Genomic DNA, 23912 nt, shown 5'->3' on the forward strand with positions numbered 1-23912 from the left:
AGGAATGAAAAAAAAACCACACCACATTGCAAGGCCTCTGTCATTCTCTGTCTGCAAATATTCTTGTTAAACATTCAAAATTGCATCTTAAAAATAAAGTTGCTTCCACTACGCATCATCATCAGGGTTTAAAATTAGGACATTTAGCACCAAAGCACACACCACTAGCTCTTGAGCTAAAAGAGTAATTCCCTTTAAGTTGCAGCAGTTGCTTGCCGTCTTCTAGGTGTACTAATTACTAGAAGGGGGAATAAGACAAATAATTTACAAGTGTGTTTCATAAACATAGTGTTTATTACCATGAGTGGTCCTAGTGATATCTGAATAATAATGTTATTTTTCCTAAAGGAGGTGACAATGTTGATTTTGAGGATTCAATAAACTTAAAAATTTAAGTACACAGTCAGCTCTACAATCTTTTTCCAAACTATAGCAGAGTAGACAATTGTGAGATACAGTTAATGGTTTTTCAAAAGTGCATTGGCAAAATCCTGACCGATGGCCTTCTTGGAAAACACTATTCACTGCCACACCGTATAGCACTAATATGTAGTACAGTAGTCACCTATGGTAATGGAGCTCCAGCAGTCTTGCTGTTTTAGCTATGACTCTGTGGAGTATAAATTTAAATATTTAGGGGTTTACAACTTGCTCATATAAATCACATCACTGTTAACCTTGGACTACAGTCCGAGTCTAGAAGTGATTTTATTTTCTTTACAAAATGTAATTCTTATCTGATTTTTTTTTAAATCTTATGTGCAGGATAATAAAGGAAAACTTGTACGTTCAGTGTTGATCATTTTTCTGCTTGTCTAAACAAACGTTAAATAAAATCTTACGGGCCATTGACAGTAAGGCAAACTAGGTACCTATGGTATTTAAATAGGTAAATTATTAAAATTTTTAAAATAGGCAACTCTGCATGCAAAGTAACTTTAAAAAGAAGTCTTACTGCTCAATTCTCGTTTTATATGCAATCTGTAGTAGTATTTGAGTGGCTCTGTATCACATCAATGATCTTATATTTACAAATAACTAGGCCCAATCCTGCTTTTGTGATGGTACCTCAACTCAAAGCAGACTTCAGCCTGGCAGATCCAGCCACCCGAGGATTCTTCCAGCATGAGTGAATCCTCCAGTGTCTTAAGGCTACATCCTCCCTCACTCCTAGTTACTAGCACCTGGGCATGGCCAATGTACCCCTGCATCTGGGGGATACACAGCCGTTGGAACACTTCCTGGGAGTCATTGCAGCTGACATACAATTTATTCTGGGGCCCAAGCCAGCATTTGGGAGCACCTGGATTTGGAGAAAGTGACAATTGGCTTAGTACCACCTTCGTGCTTTCCACTTGCCCAGGTCTTGTGTAGAGCACACTAAGCTGGAGAGAATCTGGCCCAGTTATGTTTAATGTAAAACAGACAATGTACTTTCTATAACAACTTTGCATACAATACATAATCATCCCAAACATAATCCAGAATAGTCATAGTCTTTACAGTGTGTATTGTTTTGAACGGTCAGCAAGAGCTTATATGCAATAAAACTATTTGGGGGGGAAATAGGGCATATGTGAGTGAGGGGAGGCTTTCAAGGCTACACTGAATTCAGCATTCTGAGGAAGTGCTCTGTATCTGTAGTCCACTGAATGTTACCATTCACATTGAAAATGATGAATTCAGAATATATGCTGATCAGCAGGCAGTTAAAAAGAGCATTTCCAGGTGTGTGGAATAGCAGTTTTAAGTGCTACTAAAATTTTACCTGTAAGTAGAATAAACCATCTCCACTTTCCTCTCTTTAATACGTTGTGCGTGAATGCCAAGTAGAAATATGTCACAAAAAGATAGAAACATGGGGGCTATAAAGAAAGGAGGCTTTTTGAGGGAAGGTGAAGCATTCTGTCTCCATGATTTATATTGCAGTCCAAGGAACAACAAATAGGCCACCCTAAATTGAGGCATTTTTAGAACTCCATGAATTTTCATGTCAAGCTAGCACGAGTGTTTTTAGTGCAGGTGTTTCTGTAAATATGAAATAGGGGGAAATCCACAGAGGGTCAATGGGCAGACACACTTCTAATTGTGCTGTGTATGGAACTTTAGTGCTAATGCCACTAGGCTGTGCTATAATACAATAGCCACTGCCTGCAAGCAAGTGAAAGATTTTTTTAATAAGTTTAATGCCCTTGGTGCAACTTTATTTAGATGTTTCTTGTGATATTCCCACATTTATATTCAGCACATTTTAAATACCGTTGAAACATCTCTCTCTCTATTGTAGGAAAGAGAAATGCGGAGAGCAGGCACTAGTGAGCAACTGATGAAATCAGGCATGCTTCTGAACCTTGCAATGCTCTACTTGTTACTTGTTTTTTGTATTGTTTGGAACTATTCATGTTTTGCCTGGTCATCTGGGGCCCAATTTTATACCCTAACTTGTGATGGGTAGTTTCTTATATCATGGAATATACTGACTGGAGCCCATGGGCCTAGTCAGAGACTAAGGGATTACTCAGTAAGGGTGCCAGAATCAGGCCCATTATTTACACTCCTTTTAATGGTCAGATAAAGTTTTGAAAACTGCATGCTATGAATAAACAGAGGTCACCTTAAGAAAAGCAGATTTTGTAAGCATGGCTGTTCAAAGCAACAGCAAAGCTGCACCACACTGAAAAGAGAAAAAGCCTGATGAATGTGAAAGGCAAAAGGTTGTATAATCTGCTAATGAAAAATGACAGAGACATCATTAGAAATGAAGGTCAGTGGAATAATTTCTCTGACCATAGTACAGTGAGGCTTGCCAATTTGATGAACAGCTGTAAGTGTGCTGATTGCCTTGGGATATTTTGGAAAAATGCTTCAGGGCAAATAAGCTCTTTTGAAACCAACTTTCAATTTTTAATGCCTTCCCACCTAGAGAAGCAGGGCTCAGGGCTATCAGCTACTAACAAGGGTGAGCCAACGTTGCAGAAGTTTTTTGAAATTAATGAGACAGAAGGCTTTCAAGAACTGATCTTGACTCTCCGGATGAGACACAAGAAGCTTGGCACCAAACTTCAAAGGAAGAGAAAGGTGGCAAACTAACCACAGAATCACCTTGGCTACAAACATGGAGCCTGAGTCTCTAATGCCTGGCACCTTGTGCCACCATTTATATCCATGCAAGAGTGAGTGAATCGTGTGTATAAAGTGCAACCAACTCAGACTGACAGAATTTTACATCCACTTTTCACTTTGCACATGGTGCAATGCCCTGGAGAATCAGGTCCCAGGACTCTAAAATCAGGTTGTACACAGATTATAATGGGTGGGGCAGATACACTGCCCTGCTCCACTCCAGTTGTGCTGTCTGGGGTGGTACAAACTATCCATATCTCCTAACTGGCATAGAGCTAGCATACCTGGCTCCTATGCCACTTACTTCTTCAGCCTTGCGTAGAGGCTATAGGGAAGGTATGACATTAGAATATGATGCTTTAGCTATCTCCAACTGACAGACAAGTCATCTGGGAACCATTGCAGGCTGATGTACATTACAGCAGCTCACTCTAGACTGCTCTAAACCTAAACAAAGGCTAGGGTGCAGCTGAGCCCTCCTGTTTGCTGCACTGAGTACTTCTCAACAGATAATTTACCCCAGAAAGACAAGTGCTTCTGGGGATGGAAAATCGCACCTGAGAGGTCTCTAAATATGCTCTGAGAGGTCATGGATCTGCATGATGGGAAAGAGAGAATAGAATAGAATATCAGGGTTGGAAGAGACCTCAGGAGGTCATCTAGTCCAACCCCCCTGCTCAAAGCAGACTAACGCCAACTAAATCATCCCAGCCAGGGTTTTGTCAAGCCAGGCCTTAAAAACTGCTACGGATGAAGATTCCAACCACCTCCCTAGGTAACCCATTCCAGTGCTTTACCTCCCTCCTAGTGAAATAGTGTTTCCTAATATCCAACCTAGACCTCCCGCACTGCCACTTGAGACCATTGTTCCTTGTTCTGTCATCTGCTGCCACTGAGAACAGCCGAGCTCCATCCTCTTTGGAACACCCCCTTCAGAGAGTTGAAGGCTGCTATCAGCCCCCCACCCCTATACACTCTTCTCTTCCACAGACTAAACAAGCCCAGTTCCCTCAGCCTCTTCTGGTAAGTCATGTGCCCCAGTCCCCTGATGATTTTCATTGCCTTCTGCTGGACTCTCCAATTTGTCCACATCCTTTCTGTAGTGGGGACCCCAAAACTGGGCACAATATTCCTGATGTGGCCTCACCAGTGCTGAATAGAGGGGGGATAATCACTTCCCTCAATCTTTTGGCAATGCGCCTACTAATGCAGCCCAATATGCCGTTAGCCTTCTTGGCAACAAGGGCACGCTGCTGACTCACATCCAGCTTCTCATCCACTGTAATCCCCAGGTCCTTTTCTGCAGAACTGCTGCTTAGCCAGTCAGTCCACAGCCTGTAGCGGTACATGGGATTCTTCTGTCCTAAGTGCAGGACTCTGCACTTGTCCTTGTTGAACCTCAGATTTCTTTTGGCCCAATCCTCCAATTTAGGACAAAAGATTTCTTTGGGCCTAGTCCTCCAATCCTCCCACCACATGGTCTGCCATACATATTGCTTATGAATCTTCCCTTCTGTCTCTGGGGTTCCAGCCAAGTCTGGGGGCCTTCAGTCATGCTCTCCCAATAGGTTTGTTTGAAATAGCTCTCCTTAGCACAGTGTTCAATTAGACATCATTTAAGGGGAACAAGGGCCTTTCCATTCTTACTCAGCTTAATCAGTACTCTCAACCCCACTTTTTCTGGGAACAACAAACTGTCTTAGTCTTCAATAAATTCAACCCTGAATTAGTGAAGGCAGTTTTAAGCAGCTCAGTGCAATTTAAGTGGCTGCCATACTATAGGTATAGCTTATACCTTAGGACAAATGAAGCCACGTTTTGTTTCCATTTTCATTTGGCAATGCCAGTTTCAGGGGGAAACCACCACAGTGAAACAATATCCTGCCACTGCTCTGTCAATATTGTATTTACTTTTTTATTAACATCCCCCACCTATCCACACATACAAACCCCTTTTTTTAGTGGTATATTTTGGGGGCATTCTATTGTTACAGCATTGAAAAAAATAGCAAAAATTAAAAAACAGAGCAAGAACTAAGTGTATCAGGTGATTTAGTTATAATCTTAGGAACATTATGTTTGAGAGTTATGGAAATGTTCTATCTATATATGTGATATAATATTTTGAATTAGTCTAAGCTGCTGATGTACTTCTTTAGAACCCATACAGTTTTATGTACACACTTAAATCTGTTAGTCTTTAAAATGCCACTAGACTCCTCATTGTTTTTGTGGATACAGACCTACATGACTTCATCAAGCAGGAAAATGGGTAACTGATATACATCAGAGGGGTAAACTTCCCATGCACAACTTGGGAAGCCACTTTAGAAAAACTAAATCTTAAAAAAGGTTCGTAAAATGCCCAAATAAGGACAATGAAGTGACCTTAGCATGTCAAATGTGGTGGAATAGCAAGCCTTTTACAAAACAGATGAATTGTGAACCCTCTGGCATAAGTTATGATGTCTACCTTCCCCCTTCCTTCTCACTTATCAAAAGTCACACCCAAACTAATGAAAACCCTGTTTTAGATTATACTGTACACCTAATTCATTCATATGTAGCCAAATACAGTACCATGGTATTGCTGCAGGAAAGAAAGAAAGACATCCTTATTCACATTGTATTCTTATAGAATACAATGAATTTTACTAATGCCAAATCTGTTCAATACTCCCTCAGACAGAGCAGTGAGTAAAGCAAAAGATATATATTGAATAGCATGGCATTATTGTCCTGGTATAAAGCATTAGTGCACTTGCTTCCTTTGTAGGCATGATGATGCTAAAGGAATTGCCACTGAGGAGTAAGCAACTCACTTTATTTCTGCTGTCTATGATACTAACAATGCTTGCTCTCAAAGATTGTTAGAGGTAAATGATCAAAATTACCAGCACCACCACCACACCAGTGTCTGCACTGAAGAAAAATGATGTCTGAGAAGGATCTGCTAAGGGAACAGGAATAGTCTTGCAATCAATTGCTTATCACAGTTATCCAATATAAGTGGATATTTTCCCAATAAAAATGCCTCAGTACCCACATTATATAGTGCTCCATTGTACATCTGTTTCACAGCCATTCTGGGAAAAATTTGCCATATTATTCGCTATTTAAAAGCAGAAATTAGACACTAGCACGTGTATGTGTGCGCGCACGCATGTGGAATTCAAACCTATTACTACATCTGATATCTTGTTAAGATTACACAGCTGTTGCAACTACAAACATACAGGCCAGATCATAGTGTTTTGCACAAAGTCAGACCACTTTATGTTCAGGATTTGGCACTGCCTGTAAGAGGATCCATATAGCAATACAGGCAGTACACAGGTTTGATAAATCCTGAACTTTGACTAAACAGATGTATTTGCATCCATATGTGAAGCACCGACTTCATGCAGGAAGCAGCAAGACCTACTAAGAGAATGTGTGGTTTACTGCAATCATTTGCACTCTGTTTGCAACCGAGGTAGACAAATTCACCAATGTTTTGCACAGTGCTTGAACTAACCTGCACTGCAGGTTCTGGAAGCTCAGCTCCAAGGTTCTGGACTTTGGTCTTCTGCCCATGAGACATTCAACCTCATAGTACAGGCAATAGCTTGAACACCTTGAAGGGCAGGGCTGAAATTCTCTTGCTCCTCCTCAAGAAAAGTAATGTCACTGGCATAGCCTTGATCAGTGAACACTTTTTGATCAGCTTTGATTCTGACATGGAGAGGCAAGTCCTAATATCCAGTTGGTAGCTTGATGGAATAGTGAGAGTACATCCCTGACACATACCTCACGTTGGAAGAAACGCAATGAAAGCCGTGAATCAATGTGCACTCTGACACCAGTACCAGTATGAAGATCACATACCAAGGTTAGCAGAACATCTTGAATGCCATCTCTTTTCAGTGTGAGCCAAAGTGCGGACATGTTGCCCAAATCAAAAGCCACTTTGATATCAATATACTTCATGTGAAGCAGGCAGATAAATTCTCAATGTAGCTCAGCCAGAAGCCAGAGAGTAAGGGCAGCATCCATAGTCATCCACCTGTCAGTGAAACCTGATTGCTGGGGATGACGATGTCAAGGAGAACATGAATGAAGACCTTTCCTTGGACCAATAACAATGAGATCAGCCTGTGTAGTTTCCACACTCAATATAAGATCCTTTACCATTGTACAAGTACACTATGACAGTGTTTCCATTCTGCTGGTACTCTGCCTGATGCCCACAATTTTATGAACAGTTGATGCATGCCTATGCTTACTGGTTTCAAGACACCTTTTGAAGTTCAGGTGGAATATCAGCAGGTTCATCAGCACATCCATTCTGTAACTTTCAGATGGTCTTTCATACTTCCTTGAGTGTCAATCAGAATTCATCCCTGGGTCTGCAGCCCCATGGTTTTGCTAGGTCACGTAGCTGTGGATGGTCATCAGCAGGCGTGTGGCTCTGCACACCTTCAGAATGTGTTTTGCATATGTCCAAGACTTTGTCTGCTGATGAACAGGGAGAACCATTTGGTTTTGTGATAGGAATTTAGAAGACAGTTTATAACACCAGCTAAGCATATGATAGCTCTGTAGGCAGAATGCAGATTGCTGTGCTTTAGGCTGTCCTCTGCTTCGCTAGCTAGGGAATTGATGTAGATCCCACAGCCACATTTTGCCATGACCTGGAAAATGCCTTTCAATTGTTTACATTCATGGACATCTCTCTGCTTGATATATTAGTGAAAAGGCAGAAGCATCCAAATGCCTCTTTAGAAAGCCAAGGTTTCTTGTGCAATCATCTGAAGCTGATTGTTTCAGCTTTCTGCAGCATGATATAGCACTACATATACCACTCCAGATAATCTCTGTGTTGTACAAGAGGGTTCTGAGATTATGTATGTGATCTTCAGTGGTCTGTGTGCATCTCATGACTTTAACAGGATCCTGGGAAAGATGCTGGATGTTGTACTGGTAGTGGATGTCTGGCTTGTGAGCAGATGGAAGATGCAGCGAGAGCTGAGTGACAGCTAGTTTATGGTTTGTGTTTGCTGGTGCTTCTGCATTGCTGATGACCCACTGAAATATCACTATGGAACAATTTCTGATGAGGATGTGGTCAGTTTCTTTCATGGCATGTTCATTGTTTAAAAACCAGGTCCAATGATGGTTATTGCACTGTCTAAACCATGAACCCATGACAGACAAGCTCTAAGCTGTACACAATGTCAGAAGTTGAATGGTGTTGCCATTTGGGAAGGCCAAACCACAGGGGTCTATCACAGTTTCATACTCAGGTCGATCACAGCCAGTCATAGCACTGAAGTCTGAGCACTAGCAGTGTGTTACATGGTGGAATAAACTGGATTTTTGCAGTTAGGTGGTGGTAAAATGTGTCCTTTTCCACAGGTGATACATCTTCTTTTGGTGTATAGGCCACAAGGACAGATAAACGTCCATGATGGTGTTGAAGCTGAGCATAAAGTAAACATGAAGATTAAGGTCTGTGCCAGAGGTTGTCTAACCATAAGTGCCACACCTGGAGTACACTATAGACTACTGGAGTGGAGGAAGGTTGCTCCTTCTTCAGTGACTTGATCACTTTCTGGAAGGTGGGGCTCTGTGATGCCAGCAATTATGAATCTGTAGTGGGTGAGCTCTTGGACAAGGCCTGTCTCATACCCCGTACTATTCAGTGTCAACACATTCTATGTGGCAACATGGAATGTGCCTCTGAGGTCTGACTTGGACTTCTGGGGAGTTAGGGCCATCTGGGCTGCACCTTCACTGAGCAGGATTTGGTTCATACCCATCATATGCCTGAGAAAAAAATGCCTGACCTCCTGAGGTTGGTAATAACTGGGGATTTAACCCTTGTGCTTTTATCATAATCTATCATGGCTGGCTGCCTGTTCATTTTGCTCTGCCTCCTTGGGAAAGAGTTTCTTTTTGAGGGGCAAACCATCCCCATTTCCAGGAACTCTTCTGCCAGAGGCCATTGGTTCCTGAGGGCATGGACGACTATTTCAAAGATCTAGCTCCTCTTCCTACCTGTGTGGTTTGATGAGTGTTTAATCCAATGTCATAGCTTATCCACCTTCACCACCATTGGTTAACATGACCCTCATCTGCTGGGTCCATCGTTGGCCTTTGCTTGTCACCCTGAGCAGAGGCCCTTGTGGAGTGCTACTGACTGGAGCCAGTCAGATCCCAGGCTTACATGGGCAAGGATGTAGAGCAACACACACCACTATTACACACTACTGGTAGCAGTAGTACACTATTATTCTATGTGTACACAAGCCATCAGAGATTGCCAGGACAAAGTTTGCCAACATGTAGATGCATTCTGGATGTGCCTCTTTGACCATTATATTTAGTTAGTTAATATACACATACTGAGAAGACTAAATATTAAAAATAATGTAAAATATCTGGAGAAACAGAATTAAGTCCTCTCACCTGCTGCCCAGGCTTAGAGATGCTACCAAAGGGTCACCATAATTCCTCTTCCTTGAATTCCAGATAAAGGGGAGCCACGGCTGGTCATGTTTAGCACTTTACTCTCCCCCTCCACAAATCCCACAGAAGGTGACAGCATTGGCAGCTGCCTTGGGGAAGTATTCCACTCTGAAAAATAAGATCAAAGTAAAATAAATTTTTCATCTCAGTGCACTACATTACTCATCCTCATCATTATTCCTTTTTATTAGTTGTATTATCATAGCACCAGCAGCCTCACATGAGATTGTAGATTCAGTGTGCAAGGTGCTGTACAAACACATAGTGAAAGAAAGTCCCTACCCCAAATAGCTTGCAGTCTAAATAGACAAGACAGAACAAAGGGCAGAAGGAGAAAAATAGGCAAAGAAGAACATTTCACAAAGGAGTAATTGATGTATGGATTAATATATTAAAGATTGTGAGATGCTCAGATACTACGGTGATGGGAGCCACAGAGAGAGAGAGAGAGAGCGTGTGCGCGCACACACGAGGTGATCTAACCAAAGTCACAGAACAGGTCAACAATAGAACCAAGAATAGAACATGAGTCTTCTATCCACTGGACCACATTGCACCTCACAGCTATTTGTTCAGCAGCATAGCACTTCTACTTTCCAAATAAGAGATCCATATAAGGCAGCCCTTCATGTGTCTCAGGCTGTGTAGCATATAAATCACAAAGTGTCTATAATTAATACCTAGCTCTGATATAGCATTTTTCATCAGTAAATCTCAAAATGCTTTACAAAATAACCAAGATTTTGTTGTCTCACCCATTGTATTCTCTCTGTAGCTCATGCTTGATCTATGAATTCCATCAGATGAGATACACATTTTCCCCATATCACATGCGATGCTTTAAGATGCCATTATTCTTACAAATAAGATGTTTATGTGGAATAATTTCAGGCATGTCAACATTCCAGTGGGAGCTCTCCCACTTTCTAAGGATTAATCTTTTTGCAAAACTAAGGCCAATTATAATAAATTTTTTAAAAGGACTTTTTAGTCACATCTCTCAGTCATCAAGTGTCAGCTCTGATATGGAGGTTGTCAACCAGCACCTTCCATTTTTCACAGTTGCAACAGATCTGTAAAGCTTCCACTTTCCTTTGGATATCAGTCCATTTGACAATATTTCTCAATAACTGGCTCTTTCTGGTTTGCCTGTGATCTTACCAGAGAGTATGAGTACTGTTCTAGTGATTCTGAAATCAGCACACAATGTGTCTGTGGACAGATGTTATTTTTTACCTAGGGTCTCCAGTAATTGTGCTCTTTTTACATTCAACCTTCTCAGCATCTCATTCATAGTTTTGGTTATCCCGCTAATTGTGGTCACTTATGGATGAAAAATCATGGAGTAAACATCATTCTGACTCAGCCAGCAACTGATCATTTCATATGATTTCTAGACCATTAACAATGCTAGGGTAAATATTACTAATATTAGGATATTGCCAAACAATGTGTCAAATTGCCAATCTAATTACCACACCACCAACACAAACCCTTATGCAGTAAGACACATTTGGCTATATTTGCAGCAATTCAATAAATTTGGTGTATTATTAAATTGTCAATTTAATTTTAGATTCACTTGCACATGTAATACTGGCATCATGCAATTTGTACTCTTTAAGCACACATATAACTCATATTTCCAGTGATCTGGGGCATTTTCTAAAAACATCAGGAAGTTGAGTACCTTTACAGTGAAAAAAATCATTTTGGCTTACAGTATAACTGGCTATCTGTGTTTAGAATGCACAGCATGAAAACAATACTATTTCTGAGAAATTTCATTTGTGTACCTTTCCGGGAGACATTAAAACGAAACATCACTTTGATCAATAAAAGTGACCATTTGATATTTTCAAATGGTTAATGCTGTGCAATAAACAGTAACGTACCACAAATGAAATAACTTCAAAGGATCCATGCAAACCCTGCTTTATTACCTTTGAAATTATGAAAAAATGAATGAATGAATATTGGAACCATTACTCACCATTAATGGGATCTCAAGACTTATGACAATTTATTACTTTCTTAATGTACTCTAGTTGTAAGATTCTCATGTCAAACAGATAATGAAGCTAAATAATTTGAATTAACATCTGTAGTACAATGGCAGCAGCTGGTTTTTCCTCATAAAAAATACATTCAATTCTTTGCTTTCAGCAGGAATACTGCAGGATCTAGATAATTCATACACAAAAACTGTGTTTAAGTAACTTTAGGGCTGTGATGCAAATCATCAAAAGCAAGCAAAATTTTGCATAGATATTGTAGCACGTGATTGTTTTCATGCTGTGCATGTCATCATGTCCCGATATGGCGTGCTTATAATTATGTATTTTAATTAATATGATTCTAAATTGAGCATTGACAATAAGGTGGCATGGGTGTAATATCAATTATTTCCTTATTAGCTCTAGTTCTTGAAGCTCCAGTGGTGCTAGAACTTCGAATGCTGCCACACCCCCGGACTAGAAGTAGCCATAACAAACACCAAACACAGGGATTCCATCAGCAGCAGCCCAACTTTAAAATTGTCCCACTATCCCTGCAATGCGCCGTAATTAATTCCAGGTTCCAAGGTCAAATTACCTTCTTTTGACCATCATCCCTTTCCATTTTGACATCACTAGACAGTTCAGAAAAACTTGGCTTTTCACAAAAGTTCTTCGTCAATATATTCTTAAGTGTTATTCCTGTGGGAAAAAACCCTTGCCTTACCTAAAGGGACATGGCTAATAGCTTATGGCAAAAAAAGGAAGAGGAGGTATCAGTCTTAATTTTGAAATCCACTTTGTCTGTTGGTGTCAGGACAGCGTTAATGCTATGTAAACATAATTCTGTAGGCTAATTTGCTGGTTGGCAATCTTTTGACAATGAAAAATAATCCCTTAAAGACAAGAGTTGGCAGAATGATCCAACATGTAAAACAGAATAACCTTGATTATACAAATATCTGAAAAGCTATCATCCAAACCAAGTTCATGCCCACCCATACACTCACTATATTTAAAATTCACTCAGTTATCCAAAACTTTGACCATATAAACTTATTTAATGTCTCCCAAGATGTTTGGATAACAAAGGTATTATACTGGACACATTTGCTGATTTTTCTTTAAAAGGGCCCAGTGGCAAACTTTTTACTTCTACTGATGAGCAGTTATTTTCCTGAGTAGCTCTATGACTCCAGTGAGACTAACTACACACTAATGGGATCAAAGTGTTCACAATCTGGCCATGAGTGTATATTAGAAAAGGACAAACATCCACATTTTAAAGAACACTCTTATCATTTTTGTTAATTGGCATCAGTGTTGGGTAATCTTGGGAGATGATTTTTGCAAGGAGTCAATGTGCACAAAAATTAAATGGCTCCTCGAACAAAGTGAGTTTCTCCAGAATAGAGTTTGAGGTACAAAAATAGAGTTATGGAGGAAAACTAGCATTGCTATGCCTAAACCATCCTTACTTATTTCCAGCCCCTTTCTTAAGCACTAGAACTCACTAAATATATGACATTACTATAAAATACATACAGTGTGAAGTTCAGCCCTGGTGTAACTGGGCAAAACCCCAATAAATTAGCGTGTCTGCTTACACCAGGGTTCAATATAGCCTACAAAGAGAATTTTAAAAGCAAGAATATTAATCTAATAGAGGCTAGGTAAGAGCTATTATAGCCATGCCACATATTTTCTAACATTGTAAAACTCATGATAATACCTCTGTAGCCTATTATAATAACTTGTAAAAAGTATATTTACTTTTCAGGGGTTATATTGTAAATCTGTACTTTGATTGTTATGGTGTGATCTGTATTAAGACTTACTCAGTCACCCTTTCTATCATGCCAAAAGTCCTCCTACGATATGACATAACAGCTTCAGTATGGTCCACAATGACAAACTCTATGATGAAAATGTGTGTATGTGGTACATCATTAAGGAAGCTTGGGTAACCCACAAGTGCCTGATAGGGAGATCTCTGTTTAAGAGCTGTATTGGGGGAAGGTAGGAATGAGTTGTGTCTGGGTCATTGTTGCTAGGCAGATGCATAATTAGCACTCTACACTCAGAAATTTTTGAAATTGGGTGTGGTAGTTTTGAGTATTCTCAATAGGTTCCCAGTAGTTGGACTCAGACTTCATGAGGGAAGCTGCTTTACAAAAGGCCACGTGCCCTGTGTGGGTTGGGAGATGCTGAGCCCAGGAGCAGAAAGCAGGTGGTTTTCCCCTAACTGAAGCATTTTGCAGCTGGACTCAGTGATATCCTTAACGAGGTGAAAGTAAGCTAGTATGGTCCAGTACAGTGTACTGGCAAAAGCCGGTACACCGTCAACTGTACCGGCAGGGAGCAGCTTCCCCAGACTGGACATTTAAAGGGCTCAGGGATTTAAAGGGCTTTAAAGGGATTTAAATATTTAAATCACCAAAGAGCCCTGCTGCTGGAGCCCTGGAGAAGCGGCGGCTGGCAGCAGGAGCCCCAGGCCCTTTAAATCTCAATTTAAAGGCCCAGGGATTCAAAGGCCCCACCTCTTCCAGTTGAGGCCCCACTCAGGACTCTGGGGTACTGCAAGTCCTTTTAGTTACTTTCACCCTTGTCCTTAACTCTTCCTTGTCTATAGAAAGGGGAAATTGCAAGGGAAAACTAATTTTTTATTTCAACTGTATACTTGGAATGTTTGATTTTAGCCAAACTGTTCTAAAAGTGAGCTATGGCTCATGAAAGCTTACGCTCAAATAAATTTGTTAGTCTCTAAGGTGCCAAAAGTACTCCTTTTCTTTTTGTGGATACAGACTAACAACGCTGGTACTCTGAAACATGCCAACTAGTATGATTCACCAACTTTTCTCTTATTTGAGAGAGATGATGGGGAAAGAATCACTTATATTTTGCTATTCTCAGTTTCTATTTTTCTTGTAACAGGTTTTTTTTAAATCTATATAATTAACCGAGTGGTTGGTTACTTAGTTAGCTGACTAGCTAACTGAGTGATTTCAGCAGAGAAGGAGGAAGAGTCTGCCTGGATTGCAGCTGAAGATTTCTTCAAGCAAGTGTAGGGAAGATGTTGTTGCAGTGCTTTTGACTCAGCAGACTGGTGATCAAAAACTCAGGTGAACTCAACCTAAGCTTTTGGGAACTCTGAGTTACTTCTTACTGTGTTTCTGTTGGGCCTTACCTGTTTAGATTTAATTTGTTTTCTGTATTTATGCTTATGTATAACTTTGAAGATAAGGTATGTGGCTTATAAAGTAGTCCTGTTACATTGTAAAAACAAAATTATAAAATCTTATAAAAAAAATAAAGTTGGTACTTAAGAATTAACTTAATTCCTTTTGTTCTTTTGGACTTGATTGCATGGAAGTTGACCCTGTGCAATCCTTGCTTAAAAGCCTCAATGACTGAATTCTGCGTTTCCATGTGCCTTTTCTGAGGGAGGTACTTTTAGGCACCAGAAGAAGGGCAGTGAAGTAAACTGTAGCCCACCCAAAGGTTACATGAGCATGCATGCTGCCTCCTTATGGCCCAAAGCAATTTACTCTCTGAGGGACTGACTACAAGAGACAAAGTTCCGGAAGGGCTGTGAGAGCCAGAAATCTGCAAAGAAAATGATTTTCACTTGGCTTTAGTAGTTTAAATATATTTCACCATCATGAGCATGATAAACCAAATGCTACATTATAGAAACAAAAAGCCATCCCTGCTATAGCTTGGGCTGTTTGGGCTGGATCCTGGCACTCAATTCAACACTCTAATAAAAATGGGCAATAAATCTGGGCAGCTGAGGAATCCCTGGGTGGTATACTACTGACATAACAGGCCCTACACCACTGCCTTGCAGCACCTGGCTTTGTAGGCATGACAGAAGTATTGCAGAGGTGGGGAAGAGTATGGCTAGAGCACTGCTGTATTTTGGCTGTCCCTGGCAGAAAGGTGCTATTACCAGCTAGGTCACCCTGAGGTTGTTCTACCTTATGCCAGGGGCTGAAAGGCCCTCAGAATTGGTTAGGAACGGGGAATAAGATTAGCTGAGAATCACCTTTGCCTGCCTCCTTTCCCCAGGATTCTGAACCAGTGCAGCTTAGCTGGGCCTAAGGATTGGGACCTGAACTGAAGCCATGTCCTCAAAAGTGTTCATTATAGAGCAAAGGCCCCCTTTGCATCTCCCTTCATGAGCTGCACTGTTCTCTTCAGTCATAGCCACAGATCTGGGCCACTAACTGTACCTTAGAGTTCAAGTCTCTTTTTACAAAAATAACTCTTTTCCAGTAATGAAAATCAAAGCATCTGAAAACCACTCACTTTTATAATTTAAAAATATTTCAATAAAACAGTCAATAGCTTTTTTTCATATTTGGTAATTAAGTTAAATCTCAGCTGAGAGTCTGGGTGCCAGGTTTCAGCTTCAAGTGAAAATAAATGGCTGAGTTATAAAGCCCTAAAAATAGGAATTCAAAATACAATCACTGACAACCTTCATTTGGGCCCCTACAGTATTATAAAAGACATTTAGAAAACAACAAGGTAGCTAATGATGCAGTAAGCATTTTCATACAGCACTCAGAGACAATTCACCACACATAATTAGAGCATTACTAGAGGCATCAACTGTCTAGCATGCCTGAAAAAAAAGTCACCTGCTTCAAAATATGTTAGTGATTCTGGTTAGCTTATGTGCAAAGCTTTAACAGTCATAGGAAGAAAAGAATACAAAATATTATGCTAATGACATGGCTCACATCTTGTTTTGAAAGATCACAGAAATTTGGAAGAGCTCTGTTTTTCAGTGTCATTTATTGAACTTTATAAGCAGCTTTATAATAAAATGAAGGTACAAATGGTTTGTCCATCAGACAATGAGCAAATACTATAAAGTATATAATGTACTGGCTAATGGCCCTGTTCATCTTATTGCAATGGTTGAGTAGGTGTGAGGAATGCAGAATAAATTCCTAAATTAGTATGTGTATTCTGTCTGGGATAGAATGTCAGACCTGTTCAGCTGGTTGATACTGTGCCACCCTCAACTGGTGGATGACGAAGTATATGAACCTCACACTGCTACAGCTAATTGAGCTATAGAAGCCAGAACTGGAAAAGCCATATCAGGTCATCTCATTCATTTTCCTCAAATTTTTTTATATATATATATATATATATATATACACATATATACATACATACATACACACACACACACACAAACTCAAATTGCAAATTCAGTAAAATTCTTACTGATTTTAAGCTAAATATAATCAGTAACATTTGTACAATTATATGCAGTACCAGCACAAATTTATTAAAGTGCTATGATCAGCATAACATTTTCACATATTTTTTAAATATTCACAGAAGTGACAAGAATACACCACACCAGACTTGCATTAGTCACCTGAAACCAATGGTACCTCACGTTTAGATGATAAAACAACCAAAGAATAATGAGCAACTCTGATACAAATATACCTGTATATAGTTCCTTAAATTCCCCTAAGGGCTAAACTGTGGCGTTAAGCCATAGTCCTCCATAGGGGAAAGTGTGAAGGTGTACTACCCAGTCAGAACTTCTAGAAACATTACATTTGAGGTGTGTCGTACTGTGCCACTGCTACACCCTCTGAAAGGTAACTGTTGTGCTCCAAGTGAGACTGGCACCCCTTTGGAGACACCATGCCTTCTCCAATAGGAACCAATCGGACATAGCCCTTGTTCTCCTTGAGCACAAGGAAAGTGATTATACCTGTGCAGATACTCATGGCTTTGCACAGCCTTTTCCCTCATACCCATGCAGGGCAAGTGCAATAATATCTAAAAGTGAGAATTCAGGACATTCATAACTTTACCCTCCTCACAGACTGTTTACTTATACTCAATTTCTTCAGGAGCCTGACATCAGAAATAAGTTATTTATATTGCTCTGTTTCTCCATGAAAGGCAATAGACCCTCCTGAGGAGAACTAGGGAGCTCTTGGGATGCTCCACTCCTGTCTTGAGGAACTAATCCATTGTGATAATCAGGGTCCAGACACCTCCCAAGAGGAGAACAGGGGGCCTGAACCTCAAAGAATATGCAGCTGAATCAACTGGTGGTATACAATGTTACTGTGTATAAAATGTGTTGAGTAAGACCTTTTATGAAAGTTTGTAATGTTCTGAACTTGGTCATTATTGGTGTACATTTATTGGCATACAGACTGTGGTTATAAGCCTCTGTATTTATGTATATAGAATACTATGCCCATGACATGTACAACAATTTCAAATGCACCTCACACCAGGGAAGGGCTCCTTCCAAGTCAGGTGTTTACACAAAGCCAGATGCATATAAGGATCCCTGGTACAATCCAGGAAAAGCAAAATCACAGACCATTACAGTTAATGGGAAGACATTGAGACACCCTGGCTACCAAGTTGAGCAGGAGCTTCTCCCACTCTGAGTAAACATGAATACCATATCTAAGAGGGGCGGGGGGAAGAAAACCCTGCAAACCCCTGAGAGAAAAAAGTTTGAAATGAAGGCTATTCAATACAGAGGGAAATCTTGAGGGTGTGGTGCAGTCTGTGACCACTGAGTCCCCCATTAGGGCTATGGGCCATGCTGATAAACTGTTCAGAGGCAATAGAAGAGGTAGAGGTAGTAGAAAAGGGAGTTTATCTAACATAAAAGTGTAAAGCCTGGTTGCGTCTTTATGTTTATTTTCTGTGTAACTTATAGGCGTTTGCTTTTCCTTACTGTTTCATCTTTGAAGCTGTGGTTACACACCTGAATAAACTTTGTTTATTTTTAACACAAGCAGGTCTCTGGTGTGTGGATTGTGTGCCAAAGTGAACTGATAACAGAAAACTGTTTTCACATTTTGGGGGGTGATGAACCAAAGTGGAAAAGTCTAAGTGTCTGGTAATTAAGAACTTGGGAAGATGGATTTGTGGAGACTCGGGAGGAGAAGGGCTACAAGGAGTAATTAGGCTGGTAGAAGCCAGGGTGAGAATTTTATGCTTATGGGCTGGCTACTGGTGTGAGGGATCTGAGTCATAGCAGCATAACATTAAGCCACCTAAAGTTCCAAGGCAGGTGATGACAGAACCCCTTACTAGTCTGGGTGATCCCCAAAATGTCACAAACTAATACAACTAATTGTATTAAAGGAGGCTACAGTTTTCATTTACAAATGCCTTCAACAAAGAGAGTATACTGAAAAACAGATAAGGGATTCTAGCTATTTTGTAGTGGGAATACTAGAAGAAGTGGGTTTATTAACGATGTAGCAAACTTGTGATTGAGTCAATATAATGGCATTTTTCAAAGTATTTGGCTCACACAATTCAGTGAAAAGTCAGTTGACTGTCAGAATATTTATTTTGGACTTAGAGAAATCCATTGTAAAATTAATAGTGGTCCTTTATTTGCAGAAGGCTTTGTACTGCAGGACTTGCTAAACACTGTCACCACTTTTACTGCTTACACTTAGTTGAAATTTGTTTGTGGTTATTAATCTTTCCTAACTATTGAGAAATTCTTTGTCTCCTTTTTAAAAAGTTAATAGTATTTCAGCAAAAACCCAACTTGCTATGTAATTGACAACTACTGATGGCCTTGCTTAAAGCTTCTTATAAATCTATAAACATGCCAGCTTAGTTATATTTTAGCATGAGTAACCTTCACAAAAGCTTCATAACTGTGATGTATCTAAACATTTTTAAAAGAAACTGGTTCATCTTTTATTCCATTAATTCATTTATCAAAGGGGAATAGGAACTGTGAATTTACTTACACCAACTCAAAGAAAACATCCCAATCAAAAGTAATCCGGATGAAAATTCTGATCGCTATATTAGGGTTACAGGTTTTCCTGAAGGTTCTAAGGTGCTGTATGAGACGTGACACTACTGAAAGAGACCATCCATGAGAGAAAAATAAGGAAATATATAATTCCTGACTCAGTACAATTTTAATTTGTATAAGATAGTGGTTCTAAATTTTACCCTCAAGTATCTGTTTGCATTTCACTCAGTGTAAACATATAATACTGTGTGTAAAATTAAAAACACAGAATCACTTGGATTGAAAGGAAGTTAGAGTTCTGTAAGCAAAACTGCATGTCATACATGGAAAATATTGTGTAAGTTGTATTGCCTTTAAAGGACCTGATCCAAAACTTACTAAAAATCAATGGAAGGACTCCCATTGACTTCAATGGGCTTTGGTTCAGGCCCAAAGAGCACAGTGGATATACTTAATGGGCCAGATCCATAGCTGCAGCCAGCGATTGCTCTGTGCATCTGGAAGGGGTTTGAGAAGGTGCAGAGATGGCTAGACTACCAGCACAACACACAGCAGCCTTTAGTCTACTCTAGCAAGTGCTGACTGCTACCCAGCCCAATGAGCTGTTACTCGTCCTGGGAAATGCTGGAGTACAAGGATGTGTGAACACTTCTTCCCCTAGTCACAACACCTGTTCTAGTCCTAGGAGGTTAAGGATGGTACAGGAACTGCTATGGTGGTACTATGCTGCCCAAAGTTCCCTGAAACAAAGGAGGTTCCCCTTCCTCTGGCCAGTTAGACCAGCTTTGGGGCAAATCTGCTGTGGAGTGCCAAAGAGTTGCTCTTATGGAGGATCTGGCCAATTTTGTCAGCCAGCTAATTTTCTACAGAGATTGCAATCAATCCCATAAATACATTGCTTCTTCCTTCAGACTGCATGAAAATTATAAATGAAATTTAGTATTAGAATGTAACTCAAAATAAATTATGGTAGAATACAGAGCTTTAAAATTTGTTTACTAAAGCTGTAGTTCAGAAGATTGCAAAAAAGTGAGTACTCTATTTTGAGTTATAATGATACTATGGAAGTGTCACAATCTGCCCGCTAGCATCCACCAAAATAAACCAATTTAATATAGCAATATACATATGTGCACAATGCAAACATATCTATCTATCTATGAGCTAGTCACACACATTTACATTTTCAATTTAGTTTTGAGCCATTTAATCTCTATTAGAGTTAAACTAATTGAATTCAAATATTCCATTACATTTTTGTTAAGAAAATCTCTAGTTGAGTAACAAATGACCACTTGTACCACAGAAAAAGGCAGATTTCTAAATGCTTTTTTAAAATGTAAATCTCTTCACAAACATTTGAAACTTTAGTTTACGCTAGGTGTGATTTTATAGATGAGACTCTGAACTGGATCACTGAAGCTAAAGCCATATGTGCCATAGCTGATGTGTAAGAGAGATCTTGTAAACAGTTATCACATCAGTATCTTTATGTGAGCAGCCACAATGAAGTAAATTGGACTATTTACATGAGTAAATTAATCATGAATAAATGTTCACATGACTGGGTCCTAATTATGTAAAATATAATGCTATATAAATGTTAAGTATTATTATGTTTCTGGAGATCAGAAATATCAGACCAAGGTCCAAATGTGGGAACCTGAATAAGGGACACAATAAAATCTTTAGTACCTTCAACTTCAAATGATGTGGGATTTCTCTAACAAAATTAACACTGAACCCAATCATGAAAGCAAGATAACACCCAACATGTATGTGGTATGGAGGTAGGGGTGAACTGAAACAAGGGAAAGCTAGTCCTTATTAGTAATATAAGAGGCATGGTAAAAATAGCATTTAATCAACCAAATGATATTGTAGGCTGTGAAGGCCAAATCACTCACATTTTAATATATATACACATATATGAAATTACAAAGAATATTATATATATATATATTTTATACATGCATAAATATTTATATAAAATCTTATCATATACACAATCTTTCCTCTCCCAACGCTTGTCCCATATTACTGCCTTACATTTGTAGCGCATGCTTTTACATCTCTCTCTTGCTCTACCATCAGTCAGTCTTCAGTGATGGTTTTTCCACAGTAGCCCAGTGCACCAGCTCTGCAGCAGTTTTTTCCCCCATGGACCTCACAAACGCTTAGCATGATCAGAAAAGCTTGAGAATGTTTACCATAAAGTTCAATATGTTGCATATTTGAAACTTCCAGCTTCCTGCCTCCCTTAGTAGTACCTTACTTCTTCAGTAGCTTTATTGAAATTAATGGGATTGTTCAAAAATGTTGGCAGAACGTGGACCTAAATACTTTAAAATCCCATTAACATGAAACCTTGTAGACCCCAAGTTGCAGCCCAGAGCAAAATTTTTTATAGCTGAGCTAAACCTATGGATTTTTAGTGGGAATGTTGAACAGCAACACTTTGCTGAAATGAATATGAAGAACAGAACATACGAGGAGTTGGTAAGGTCAGTGAAAAAAATGGCTGTAATTGTCTCATGTTTAAGCTATTGTGCCCAATGTTACCTTATGACAAATCAGCTACCAAGGAGGTCCAGTTTGTGCAAACTGCTCTTTAGGGAAGGGAGCATTTTAGTATTTCTTAATGAGATATTGGATCACCTGAGAAATATTATGTCCCAAGGAACAACAGAACAATTAATTTAATCTCATATCATAGGGACAAGAGAAGGTTGCAGCACATGTTTATTTGTGTGGAATAATAAATCAAGAGAAGCCCAAAGCAGCATTTGTGGTCTCCTGCTTTGAAACATCGAAGCTGGCAGAGTAGTTGGACTCATTTAATAATTTATCACGATCTCTTGCTAAAACCAATATAATGAATTATTTTAAGTTTTGGTAATGTTAAAGTGTCAAATTGATTTGGTGTTAAGAGGAAAAAGTTAGAAGAAACCTGGTAGCCCACAGAGGGGGAAGAAAAGCAGTCTGACCATTTTTCCCTAGGTAAGAATTCCTTTGCTTGAAGAATTTGATGAGTTTTGCTTTTTCACAGATATCTTCTCTAGTAGGTAATTAGTATGATACTGTATATACCTTTGAGTCTAGTTAAAGTATAATGTAAAGTTTATAGATCACAGTCTTTCAGTATTAATAATCAAATACGTTTTGGCACAAACTGAAATTACTTTCAAGTTGAACCCATATAGGATAGGATTTGCTCCTCATGTACTGACTCAAGGAAAGCTCAATCCTTAAACATACTTATACTGGGCCTGATTCTTCTCTTTTGTACACCAGTTTTATACCAGTGTAATTCCATTACCTTTAGTGGAGTTCCTCTTGATTGAGACCAGTGCAAAGGTTTGATCCAATGTCCACTGAATTCAGTGGAAGTTTTTCCATTGACTACAATGGACATTGGATTGTACCTAATTAACTTGCATCCAAGGAGCTCGAAGTATTTCTCAAATGTTAAGAACAAAATCTGCTCTCCTGTATAATACAGAGCTCCCATCAATTTGCTCATGGATATCAAAGGGAAGAATATGGTCCTAACTAAACCACCAGCGCCCGGGGGAAGGAGGAGGATGATAAAATGGACATCATTGTATTTATTTACATTACGGACTGGTAAATAGAAAATAACCTCTCTGTATATCAGACTTAGAGTTGCACAGCCCGCCATTGACCAAGGGGTGTTCCGATTCTTATGCACTTGCTCCAAAGCACTTTTACAAGCAAGACACCAAATTATTTTAATCCCTCATGTCAATGGTATTGAGTTTTACTCTCAATGGGTTTTATCCAAAGGACAGTTTCCATTGACTTCAGAGGCTTTGGAGCAAACCCTATGTAACTAGTATATGACATTGCAGTTTACTGTCATGTTGACTTGTTTCCCTCCCAAACAGTTTAGGCTAGATTGTATTGTGCCCATGATGGCATATGGGAATAAAGCAATTCTGCTAGAAATGTATGTTTTTCCTGTTTGCTTAAATGACTAATGATACAAGTGGTTTAAAATACAAATCATGTACCTGTAAGCAGGAGTCAAATTGAGAGAGAGGAGGGAAATGCATTTTCTTATTGAAATGTATACATAGACACATTAGCTTAATATATATTCCTCCCGCAGAAGTCATTAACTTTGAGTTAAGTATGATAGACCTGCTATCCCATCAATGCAAACTGTATAAAACCAGGAAATCAGAAGTTAAGCATTCAATACCTCAGCTACACTCCACTACATTGTTACATACCCATGTCTAAATGGTGAATGTGGTAATGGAGTAGAGAAGCAGAGTTGGGGGCAGGGATGTTGGTGATGGGAGTTTAATGAGGGGTGGTGCTGTGGAGCAGGATATATAGCAACATGTAAGGGAGTGAGCCTGAGCAATGTTGTGGGGGGCATGGAAGAAAGCTGCAGGCTTTTGAGGGATGTGGAGATAAGGCACATCAGGGTTGTCTGTGGGCAACATAGGGAAAATGGTAGC

At 39.5% G+C, this 23912-nt stretch overlaps 1 long non-coding RNA gene across 1 annotated transcript in view; it reads right to left on the reverse strand.

Moving 5' to 3' along the window:
* Positions 1–269: 269 nt before the first annotated feature.
* The window catches only part of LOC119859332, a 29138-nt gene continuing 5495 nt past the window's right edge, over positions 270–23912 (reverse strand). The window contains exons 2-3 of the long non-coding RNA XR_005294185.2: positions 9574–9741; positions 270–610 (exon numbers count right to left, since the gene is read on the reverse strand). This is a non-coding gene — a long non-coding RNA (uncharacterized LOC119859332). The remainder of the gene's footprint in view (positions 611–9573; positions 9742–23912) is intronic.

Source organism: Dermochelys coriacea, chromosome 7, assembly GCF_009764565.3.
Source record: "Dermochelys coriacea isolate rDerCor1 chromosome 7, rDerCor1.pri.v4, whole genome shotgun sequence".
NCBI lineage: Eukaryota > Metazoa > Chordata > Testudines > Dermochelyidae > Dermochelys > Dermochelys coriacea.